This window comes from Kogia breviceps, chromosome 17 (genome assembly GCF_026419965.1).
Source record: "Kogia breviceps isolate mKogBre1 chromosome 17, mKogBre1 haplotype 1, whole genome shotgun sequence".
Classification (NCBI taxonomy): domain Eukaryota; kingdom Metazoa; phylum Chordata; class Mammalia; order Artiodactyla; family Physeteridae; genus Kogia; species Kogia breviceps.
Window position 1 is genome coordinate 43,719,771 of NC_081326.1, and position 10,523 is coordinate 43,730,293.

The 10,523-nt window shown below is 46.0% G+C and overlaps 1 pseudogene; it reads right to left on the minus strand.

Annotated features, from left to right (window-relative positions):
• Positions 1-4,991: 4,991 nt before the first annotated feature.
• Positions 4,992-9,256, minus strand: LOC131743792 (sal-like protein 4 pseudogene; annotated as a pseudogene).
• Between the last annotated feature and the right edge of the window lie 1,267 nt (positions 9,257-10,523).

The following is a 10,523-nucleotide window of genomic DNA, read 5'->3' on the forward strand; positions in this document are numbered from 1 at the left end:
AACTGTATCATCCCCAATCCGTTGATCTGAAAACCATCTATTATATAATCTTTTACTCTTTTTACTCCCAATCAGAATAATCAATTCAAATCTTCCTCCTAAGATAATGTATAAAAAATACTTAGCAGATATTTGTCACTTAGAAAAATTTTTCAGAAATTCAAAAGCCAGTATGTAATTAAACCACAAATCAAAACCTGCACTCGGCTCTTGTCAATAAGGAAAGCCCACTGGGGAGGAAGGAGAGATGCAGAACTCTGACCATAGTTCTTCAGCAGTTGTGGCCCATGGGCTTAGTTGCTCCGCAGCATGTGGCACCTTCCTGAACCAGGGCTTGAACCTGTGTCCTCTGCACTGGCAGACAGATTCTTAACCACTGCACCACCAGGGAAGTCCCAAAAGCATCCTCTTATACAGTCCCTATTTCATGCTCCCAAGAAGCCTCTGAAAGCAGGTACCAGCATTTCCGTCTACAGATAAGGACGCTAAACCTCCAAAAACTTGTGGCTTGCCCAGAATGTCACAGCTGATTTGTGGCAGCCCTGGGACTCCAATCCTGTCTCCTTGTCCCTGTATTTTAAGACATCACTTTAATTCACAGATAATGAGCAGTATTTTAAACAACAAACTAGGATTCTGGACCTCAGGGTTCCTGTTTTTGGCCAAAGTTGAATGGGATATGTGGTTACTTATTGGGCATAAATATTCCATGTTTGTTTTGGTGAGGAGGATGGGGGAGGGAGGAGGATGTGTCAGAAGTCCGGCTGGAGCAGCACAGCTCAGAAATGTGAGACAAAGGGCATTTACTTTCTCTTACTGTGAAGTGTAGCTAGAATAGCTGCTGTTGGCAGCAGCAGTCTCTTAGTAGGTTAACTAGAATTTATTGAGTATCAGTTGTATGCCAGAGTCCAGAGTGCTACAATGATCCGGCAAGCCCCCATCTAGCAACAGGACGGAGAGCGAGACAGAGTTATCCTATAAATATACACATGCACTAGTTAGTTGCAAAACTGCTTAGAAGAAATGTCACTAAAAGGTTGTTTTCACAATGTTTGGCACATAGTTTTTGTTCTAAATGAGTGGATGTTGGTTGAACAAAATTATCAAATGAATGAATGAGAAAGATAATGAAAAATTCCTGGAATTAAGTGAGTTCAGTGGTGAGTTGAAGAAGAAAAAGCATAGAAGGTGTATGTGTGTATGTGTTGCAGGTGGTGATGGGGAGGTTGGGTTTAGTATAAAGAAGATGATTTCTCCAGGGATCTGGGCAGCTTGGACAAAGGCTCAGCGCTGGTGGAGTATAGAACAGATGTCGGAAGGCATCAGAAAGGCATCTTGATGGAGATGAAGCCTGGGGTTTTGGATAAGAGAGACATGGAAGAAAGCAATGGAAGAAGCTCAATCAGTAAGTAGCTAGTTGCCACATTTTCTTCTTTTCCACATCTCTGAGAGAAGCTCACAGGCATACGACTCACATTTGTAATGGGAATTCGAATACAGGCATACATCCAAGCCAACTAGCCTGCTCTCCTGGTGCAGTTTTTACTCCACCCCCCTGTCCTAGTATCCTGTGAAACCTTGGCACAGGGTGAGAGTGATAATATGCCTTTGTATGCAGGAAACTTTTAGGGTAAACAGTACCATCAGTTTCTGAAAAGACTATACTTCCGTGCAGCCTGTAAGGCACAGAACATTAGGTTGGTGAGTGTTAGTTAGTCAAGCAGGACCCTTGAGCTTAATTTTAAAACAAAAGATCAAAGAAATGTCACCTTTATTATGAAGCATGAACTGTTACTACCTTATCCTTTTGTCTTCTGTTTAACAGATGTATGCCTTTTATTTTGTGAAGACAAAAAACAAATTCTATTGAAATCTTCCCTCATTTCTCATATAGACTTCAATTTTCCCCACCAAAATAACTTAACAGAAATAGAAACAAAAGAAAAAGGTATTTTTTTTTACGTGACATAGAAATTCTAATGGCAGTTATACATCAAAGTGGTTACTGGAGATATTTATATTTTATCTTGATGTCAAACCACTTTGTTTAGACTACTAAAGAAAATGTTTATGGGATGTGTAATATATGGTCTTCTCTAATTGCATCATTTTTCTTCTTGATAAAAATTTAAATGGGCATACAGCAGAATAACAAATGTCTATTAGACTTGGGAGGAAGGAGTTTTTGTCTATGATGACTTGCTCTACACTTTATAACCTTTCATATTTTATCAAACCAGGTTTGACTGTAGGCTGATTCTTCTTGATTACATTATTCAGTTCTGCCAAAATATACAGCTATTTAGAGTGCAATAATAAGTTCCTCTTATACCATAGTTCTTTGCTAGAATATCTAGTGGTATTTGAATTGGGTTCCAAATAATTGTGCACTAGTAAGGGACTCCATACATTCAAGAAAGCAGTATGGCATAGTATAGTGCTTAAGAACATAAGCAGTGAATTGGTTAAGAAATAGGGCTCTGAATTTAGATGGCCTGAGTTCAGATTCCAATTCTGCCATTTACTATTGTGTGATCTTAGGCAAGCCACAGTTTCTTTACCTGTGGGGTGCTTATCTTATAGGGTTATTGTAAGGATTAGATGAGTATTTCTAAGAGAATACTTAGAAAAATTCTGGTCCTTAATAAGCACTCAGTACATATAAACTGTTATTGAAAAGCCTTGTTTTACTTAAATGTGGAAGATCTACCACTTATGAGTCTCCGAACTTTTTTTAGTAACATCTTTATTGAGATATAATTCAATACCATAACTCATGGACCGTAATATTCACCCTTTTTCTAATTTGGTGATGTATCTGCAGGAAACTCTATTCATCATTGTCTTTACATATTTGGGCAGCTTTAACTTTGCCTTCAGGGAAGGAGGGAGTAATCTCAGTGGTATTATGAAGAAGCTTCCCTGTTGGCTAAGAAAAGGATAATGCTTTGCTGATTTTAAAATGCTTTATAAGAATTTTTCCCCTCTGGTTTTATGTTATGGGTATTTTACATTTCAAAATTTAATACGTGGGTACTATGGAATGCTATGGTTATATTGTAAGTGATTAGTACTGTTGCTCGGAGGATATAATTGAAATTAAGCAATGGGGAATTTTTCCTGAATTATTCAAAAATATATAGCCAGTTTGTAAAAATAACCTGATTTTTTTCCAATAAATTTCTTGCCTCTAAATTAGGGGTTAGCCTACAGAGAGACTTACCTTTCCATGTCCATGTAAACTGTCTCCTGAGCATTTCAAACATTTAAACTTTAGAATTTATACATTTGGAGTATTTCAAATGTCAATCATCTTTTTGATGGTTCAGGAGAAAATGCTGATGCTGTCTTTTTTTTTTTTTTTTTGGTGAAAAAAAGAAACATCCAAAATTTATTCCCCAACAGACAGACAGCATCAGCAGGTAAAAACTACAGGGGTTTCTCTGTAGATAATACATTCACAAGGCATTATTAGCTTAACAAGTGAGAAAGCCTCTGGTGTATTTTCTGTAACAATATGCACTTCACAGTGTAAACGGGTCCTATTACTGTGTTCACTTACAATTCCAAAAGGAAAGGCACAACTTGGCAAAACAAAAAAAAATATATTTTTGGATCCTAAAATCAGGTGCAATTACCGAGAGACAGACTTGAGAACAGTCACAATCTACTTTTCCACATAGAGGGGCATAGACTTCACTCAGAAATGTGGGTCTTTCTTTCTCCTTCCTTGTTAAATCCTCAAGAGTAAAGCTTCATTGTCTGCTTAATATCACATATACAAAAGGGGGATTAAGAAAAAAAGAATCACAACAACATCTTGAACTTCCAGCTGCTCCACGAATACATCAACTCTTAGGTTTAGGACAGGGCCTAGGAACACTTCAGCGGTCATCAAATAAGAAAATAGAGACTATAGCTACAAAAATAACACATGAATGACGTAGATAAATTAAAGCTTTCACACCCAAGACTTGTCTGTTCCAACTTGGTAGCCTTCATGCAATACTCAGAAAAAAAAAAATTCTTCATAATTACTTGGCATAAGTCACAGTCAAGGAACTTATGGTACAAAGTAGTATAAGAAGTTATTAGTACATAATAAGAAAACACGCCCTTCTGGTGAGCTTGTTTCTTCAAGAACAGATACCCAGCTCTTCAGAGTAGGCACTGGTGAGCTAAATTAAGTCACCTGAGATTCCCTGCTCAGGTGCTCACCTCTCCTGGTTTTAGGAAGAAGAAGGGAATCTGGAAAGCATAGGGAGGAACTTGGCACTCTTGGGGCTCCAAATGAACTGCACTTAAATAAGCAGCAACACACATGTTGACTCTCTAAGGACTAAAATCTGTCCACTTGAGGGCATTCTACTTAAGGTTCCAAGGTTGAAAAAAAATTTGGAATTCTACAACCTTGGTTTAAAAAAAAAAAAAGTACATTTAAAAAAGAAGAGAAAAATGGATGTAGGGTTGGGAGAATACAAAACAGGTCCCTAAACAGATGTCCATTTACCCACATACAGTCACCACAGAAGTAAGTATACAGTACCCACCCACCCACTCCCCCAACCCCCAAACAGGCAAAACAGTTGTCTTCTCCATAGTGGTTCAACACCTTCCAACTTGAAATAGGTGACAGTCTTTGGAAACAGTTACTCTAGGTTGTACAAAGGTTTTATGTATATAGTTTGTTGCAAGTAACAAAAGTACTCCGCAAGACACACTTCTTTCCAAAATTAAAAAAAAAAAAAATACTAGTCCGTATTTGTTTTAGTATGATTTGTTTTTTCTTTTTTGTTTGTTTGTTTTTGCAAAGCAGCATAGCAACATTGTGATTGTAGGATGTGCCTGAGGTTGCGGTCACAACTCAAAACATTGTTTGCACGTCAGGAAGAAAACTGGAGGAGATGGGAGTCTTTAAGAAAAACAAACAAAAAAGGTACAGTTCTAGAGAGGTCACTGCACTGCTCCTTCGACGTGCGCTCTCCTGTAGCTTAGCTGGCGGCCATCTTGTTTTCCTCCAGGAAGTGAGGGAACTGGTGTTTGGGGACGCTGTCGGCAGCTCCCAGCTTCTCCATCTAGGCACTCATGGCCGACTGGGAGCCGTCCATCTTGGAGGTAGCGGTGTTATTCACCACAGAGCTGGCCCCCAGCGACACCAGGAGGGTGGGAATGCCACCACTCTGGAGCATGGAGATTTCATTGGTCTTCATGGCCAGGTCACCGTTGAGCATGGTGGTATACTGGTTCCACACAACACGGTCCACAGTCACTGAAGGGGCCAGGATTTCCTTGGGAAATATCTCGGGGACCCTCTTTCCATCCGTTCCTAATAGAGCCATGGTGTTCTCAATGGCCAGCTTCCTGCCACAGTGTGCCAAGCTATTGTTGGCCCCATGAGTCATATAATGGACCTTCAAGTTGCCTTTGGTGGTAGAAGCTCGCCCACAAATGTTACACACGAAAGGCTTCGGTGTGAGTCTGCTCGTGAATCTGAAGCGCGCTCGCAGGTGAGAAGTTCTTCCCGCACCTTGTGCAGCTGTGCTGCTTGGCCTGTCTTCGGGGCTAGACCGCTAACAAGGGTGTCATACCTGGGGACATGGTCGCAGGACCAACAAATGCACCAGGAACTTCAACTTTGACATAGGTTGGCTGGGCTCAGATAAATGTCGGTGGGCTACTGCTCCGACCTTCCATCTCAGTGCGGCTGTTCTCGGAGCTGACTACTTTGCCACCAGAATCAGGAGACTCAGACTTGACACTCTCCACTTGGCTATTGGCTGGGGAGACTGCCTGGAAGGACGTGGTCTCCAGGACATCTGGACTTCGGCTCGGATACTCCTGGTCCCCCATCACTGAGGAGGAAGAGTCGTTGGTCAAGCCATCACTCTCCACTGAATGATTTTCTCAGTTGCTCTGTCGCTGCAGGACAAGACCAGCAAGACCCGCCTACCCTGGGGCATCTAGGGAAGCCACCGAGGCCAGCCTTAGAGTAGGTGATGGCGAGTGGATGCTGGAAAGGGGCATGGGGACCTTCGAGGAGCTGCCAGGGGCCTCCTGGGAGCAGACTTCTTCTACATCGATGCTCTCGACATCATCATGACAGACAATGTTTGTACTGACATTTTCACCAACCATCTTTGTCTCGGGACACATAAAGTCACAGGGATTCTCCGGCAGAGGCGTGTTGGGAATCTGACTGCCCATGTGCATCCGAATATGCTGCTGCAGCGTGACCGCATTGGTAAACTTCTTCTGGCGGATGGGGCATGAACGCTGCATCTTTATGGATGTGTTGGTCCGGTGCACCCTAAAGTGCGTCTTCAGGTTGCCTTTGGTGGAGAAGACTCGACCACAGATCTTACACTGGAACGGCCTCTCCCCGGTGTGGGTGCAGTAATGCATCATGAGGGAACTTTGGCAGCTTAAGACACGGTGGCATATGAGACATTCGTTGGGATCGGTGGTGGTCTTGTCGATGTTCTCCACCAGCTGCTGCAATTTCAGGGTCTCTGATCCTGGCTCAGGTGTCCCACTCCCTTGGAAGCCACCAACCTTCGGGGAATTACGGTTTAACCTCACCCTGGGTAGGATGGATCCACCCTCACTTTCCGGAGAAGGCCTGGGCTGCAGGCTGTTGGGCAACGGGCCACCATGAGGTCCTTAGGGTTAGTCCCCAAAGAGAGATTCTGAGGTGGCCCTACATTGGGGGTCCCCATCGCAAAGACGGTCTCTCCTTAGAGAGATTCAACTACAGAGACAGGGCCAGAGAGAGCGTAGGGAAGGCCACTGCCTGCCGTCATCTTGTCATGTAACTCGGCAAACAGCTGGGGGTTTGCCTTCACCTGGGGATGCTGATGAAAGTGCACCTTGAGGTTGCCCTTGGTGGTGAAGCGGTGGCCGCAGGTAGAGCACACAAAGGGTCTCTCTCGGGTGTGGGAGCGGAGGTGGATCTGCAAGGAGCTAACAGTCCCCAAAACCTTGCTACAGTACTTACACTGTGCTTGTAGAGGACTTTGTCCTTGGGTTTGATGTGTGCCGGGGAGACACTCGGTGGCTTCCTTTCCCTTTCTTGGACGGGTCTAATGCCACGGCGGAGAAGGGGCTCTGGAAGAGCACAGAGCCTGGGGCCTGAGGTAGCAACACCCCAGAGGGGCGCAACAGGACGGTGGGAAGCACCTGGGTCCCATCTGGCTTCAGGGTGAAGGGTGTCAGCGCCGGGGACGCGGAGCTGGCAGCGCAAGGGATGCTGGTGTGAGGTAGCTTGGCTGGTTTCAAGGTGTCCAGGGGCCAAAGCTGGGCTCCCCGCTTTCCGGCTGAGTAGAGCCACAGCCGCTGAAGCCTGCTGGGACACGTGGCCGCCCAGCACCTTCAAGGAGTCGGCTCCGGCCACGCCGCCGGAGTGGAGGGCGTGGGAGGCCCACAGGTTCACCTGCACGCGGATCTGCTCCGCGAGCTGGATCTGCTGCTGCTGCAGACACAGGATCTGCTCGAGGACCCAGGGGATGCTGCTGGCGCCGGGCGGCGGGGCTGGGGGCGCGTCCACGCTCCGCCGCTTCACGGCCGCCTTGGTGCCCCGTAGTGCTTGACGCGTGATGTTGGTGTTGGCCACTTTGCTTTTGCGTAAATAGCTTATGTCCTGAGGTGTGGGTGGCAGGGCGGCCTCCGTCTTGAAGTACACGACGGACTCTGCCCCCGGTTTCTCCTTCACGTCCCCTGAGCTGCCACCATCCTCTCTGTGACCGTCCTTCCTGCTTGGGCTGCGTGGCTGGTGGCTCAGCACAGCCCCGGAGAAATCTTCTGAAGGCACCGGCCCCTCGCTGTCGTTCATGATGAGGACAGGTGGATTTTTAGTGCAATTTTTCTTATGGTCTAAGAACTCTGAGAAACCGAAGCACTCGGCATAGCGTTTCTCACAGATGTGAGTCTCCTCCCCGCGAGGCCTCTTTATCCCTGCTCGGTCCACAGTCACGTCATCGCCACCCCCTGGGGGGTTCATTGGAGCACCCGGCTCCGCCGCCGCCGCCGGCGCCGCTGGGGCCGCGTCTGCACGCTCCCGGGCCCCCTGCTGCAGCTGCTGCTCGCCCTGGTCCTCCTCCCAGGTGACGTGTTGCGGTTTCGCCGGCGCCTCGATGTGGTGCGAGCATTGGGGCTCCTGGAGAGCCGTGGTGATTTGCTCACTTCGTCACAAATTCCTGGAATTGGGAAATTCACCCCCCTTCGGCAGGAACGCGCATGTCCTAGTAAATTCCTGATGCTGTCTTTAAGTTCTTAATTTGTGTGGTAGGTAGAATAATGCCTCCTCAAATATGTCTGCATCCTAATCCCTAGAACCATTGAACATGGCACATTACATGGCAAAGGCGAATTAAGATTGAAAATGGGGACTTCCCTGGTGGTGCAGTGGTGAAGACTCCACCTTCCCAATGCAGGGGGCCCGGGTTTGATCCCTGCTCAGGGAACTAGATCCCACATGCATGCTGCAACTAAGAGTTCGTATGCCACAACTAAGGAGCCTGCAATCCGCAACTAAGGAGCCTACCTGCCGCAACTAAGGAGCCCCGGAGCAACCAAATTAATTAATTAATTAATTAATTTTTTAAAAAGATTGAAGATGGAATCTAGGTTGCTAATCGGCCAACCTCATCATAGAGAAATTATCCTGAATTATCCACATGGGCACAATGCAATCACAGGAGTCCTTAAAAGTGGAAGAGAGGGAGGCAGAAGAGGAGACACAGGGTCAGAGAAAGAAATGTGACAGTGGAAGTGAGTCAGAACGATGTGATATGAGAAAGGCTGAACATGCTGGCTTTGAAGATGGGGGGAAGGGACCAGAGCCAAGGAATGTGGGCAGCCTCTAGAAACTGGAAAAGGCAAGGAAGCCGATTTTCCCCCTGAAGTCTCGAGAAGGGAATGCAGCCCTGCCAACACCTTGATTTTAGCACTGGGACCCATTTTGTACTGCTGACCTACAGAACTGTAAGATAAATTTGTATCCCGTAAGCCACCAAGATTGAGGTAATGTTACAGCAGCAAATCGACAGCTATTACCAAACCTCATCTAGATTCCAGGAAATGTTTTGCAAGACTGATGGCCCTTTTACTTTACTTCCTCACCGCCTCTCCCTCTCTGATTCTATAAAAGAAACTGGCATCCAGACCCAGATAAGATGGTTTTTCAGAGATACTAGTCTGCCATCTTCTCAGTCTGCCAGATTTCCAAATGAAGTTGTATTCCTTTGCCTCAATACCTCATCTCCGATTCATTAGCCTGTCGTCCAGCAAGCAGAGCAAGCTTGGACTCAGTAACAAATTTGGCTTAGCCAGCCAGGAGCCTTGCTGCTCATGGCTAACCGGCCCCACTCAGGGAATATTGGGGCAGGGCCCTAGCAGCTGCCAGGACCATTGTCCTGAGGATCTTCCCTTAAAAGTTCCCTTGAAGCGGCACCAGCTACCCCAGCACTTGGCAGTTGAGGCAAGGGACCGAAAAACTTCCATTTGGGGAACTTCGGTTCCATCTGGGGCTACAAGTCGACGGACTCGATTCGATTCTGGAGGGTAAGTCACTCTGGCGTGCACTCTAGGAACATATTTCCCCCTCAGTCTGGTTTTTTCGTTTATGGGAAAGCCAATCTGGTGGGGGTACCCTGCTGGAGGGGGGAATTGTTGTTGGACTCTACCTGATTCTGGGAACCGGTTCACTGGGAACTAGTTCGTTGATTTTGTAGGGTGAGTCCACCCGATCTGGAAACTGGTTCGTTGGTCTTGTCTTGGTTTTGTCTTGGTTTTGTAGGCATCACTGCTAGAATTTGTGCCTTTTGTGTTGGAATTTGTCTGCGTCTTTTCTGTCTTGGTGTTATCACACTTTTAAAAGTGGAAAATATCTATCCTGAAGGAGAGCCCTTTGGGGTGTATATTAGATAAATGGGCAAAACATACCCATGAGCCTATGACTAAGAAAGACATGATGTATTATTGTAATAGAGTGTGGACCCAATATATGTTAGGATCAGAAGAACGATGGCCCCTGAATGGCTCACTCAATTATTACACAATCTCGCAGTTAGAAACATTCTGCAAAAGAGCAGGGAAGGACTTCCCTGATGGCACAGTGGTTAAGAATCCGCCTGCCAATGCAGGGGACATGGGTTCAAGCCCTGGTTCAGGAAGATCTCACATGCCGCAGAACAACTAAGCCTGTGCGTCACAACTACTGAGCCTGCGCACTAGAGCCCGCGAGCCACAACTACTGAGCCCGTGCATCACAACTACTGAAGCCCGTGCACCAACAGCCTGTGCTCCGCAACAAGACAAGCCACCACGGTGAGAAGCCCACGCACCACAATGAAGACCCAACACACCCAAAAATAAATAAATAAATATATAAATTTATTTTTTTAAAAAAGAGCAGGGAAAAGAGATGAGATTCCATATGTAGGAACATTTATGCTATATTGCATCAGAAGGAAAAGGAGTCAGAGGGCTGCCACCTTATGGTGCAGGGGTCTGAAAGGAAACCCAAG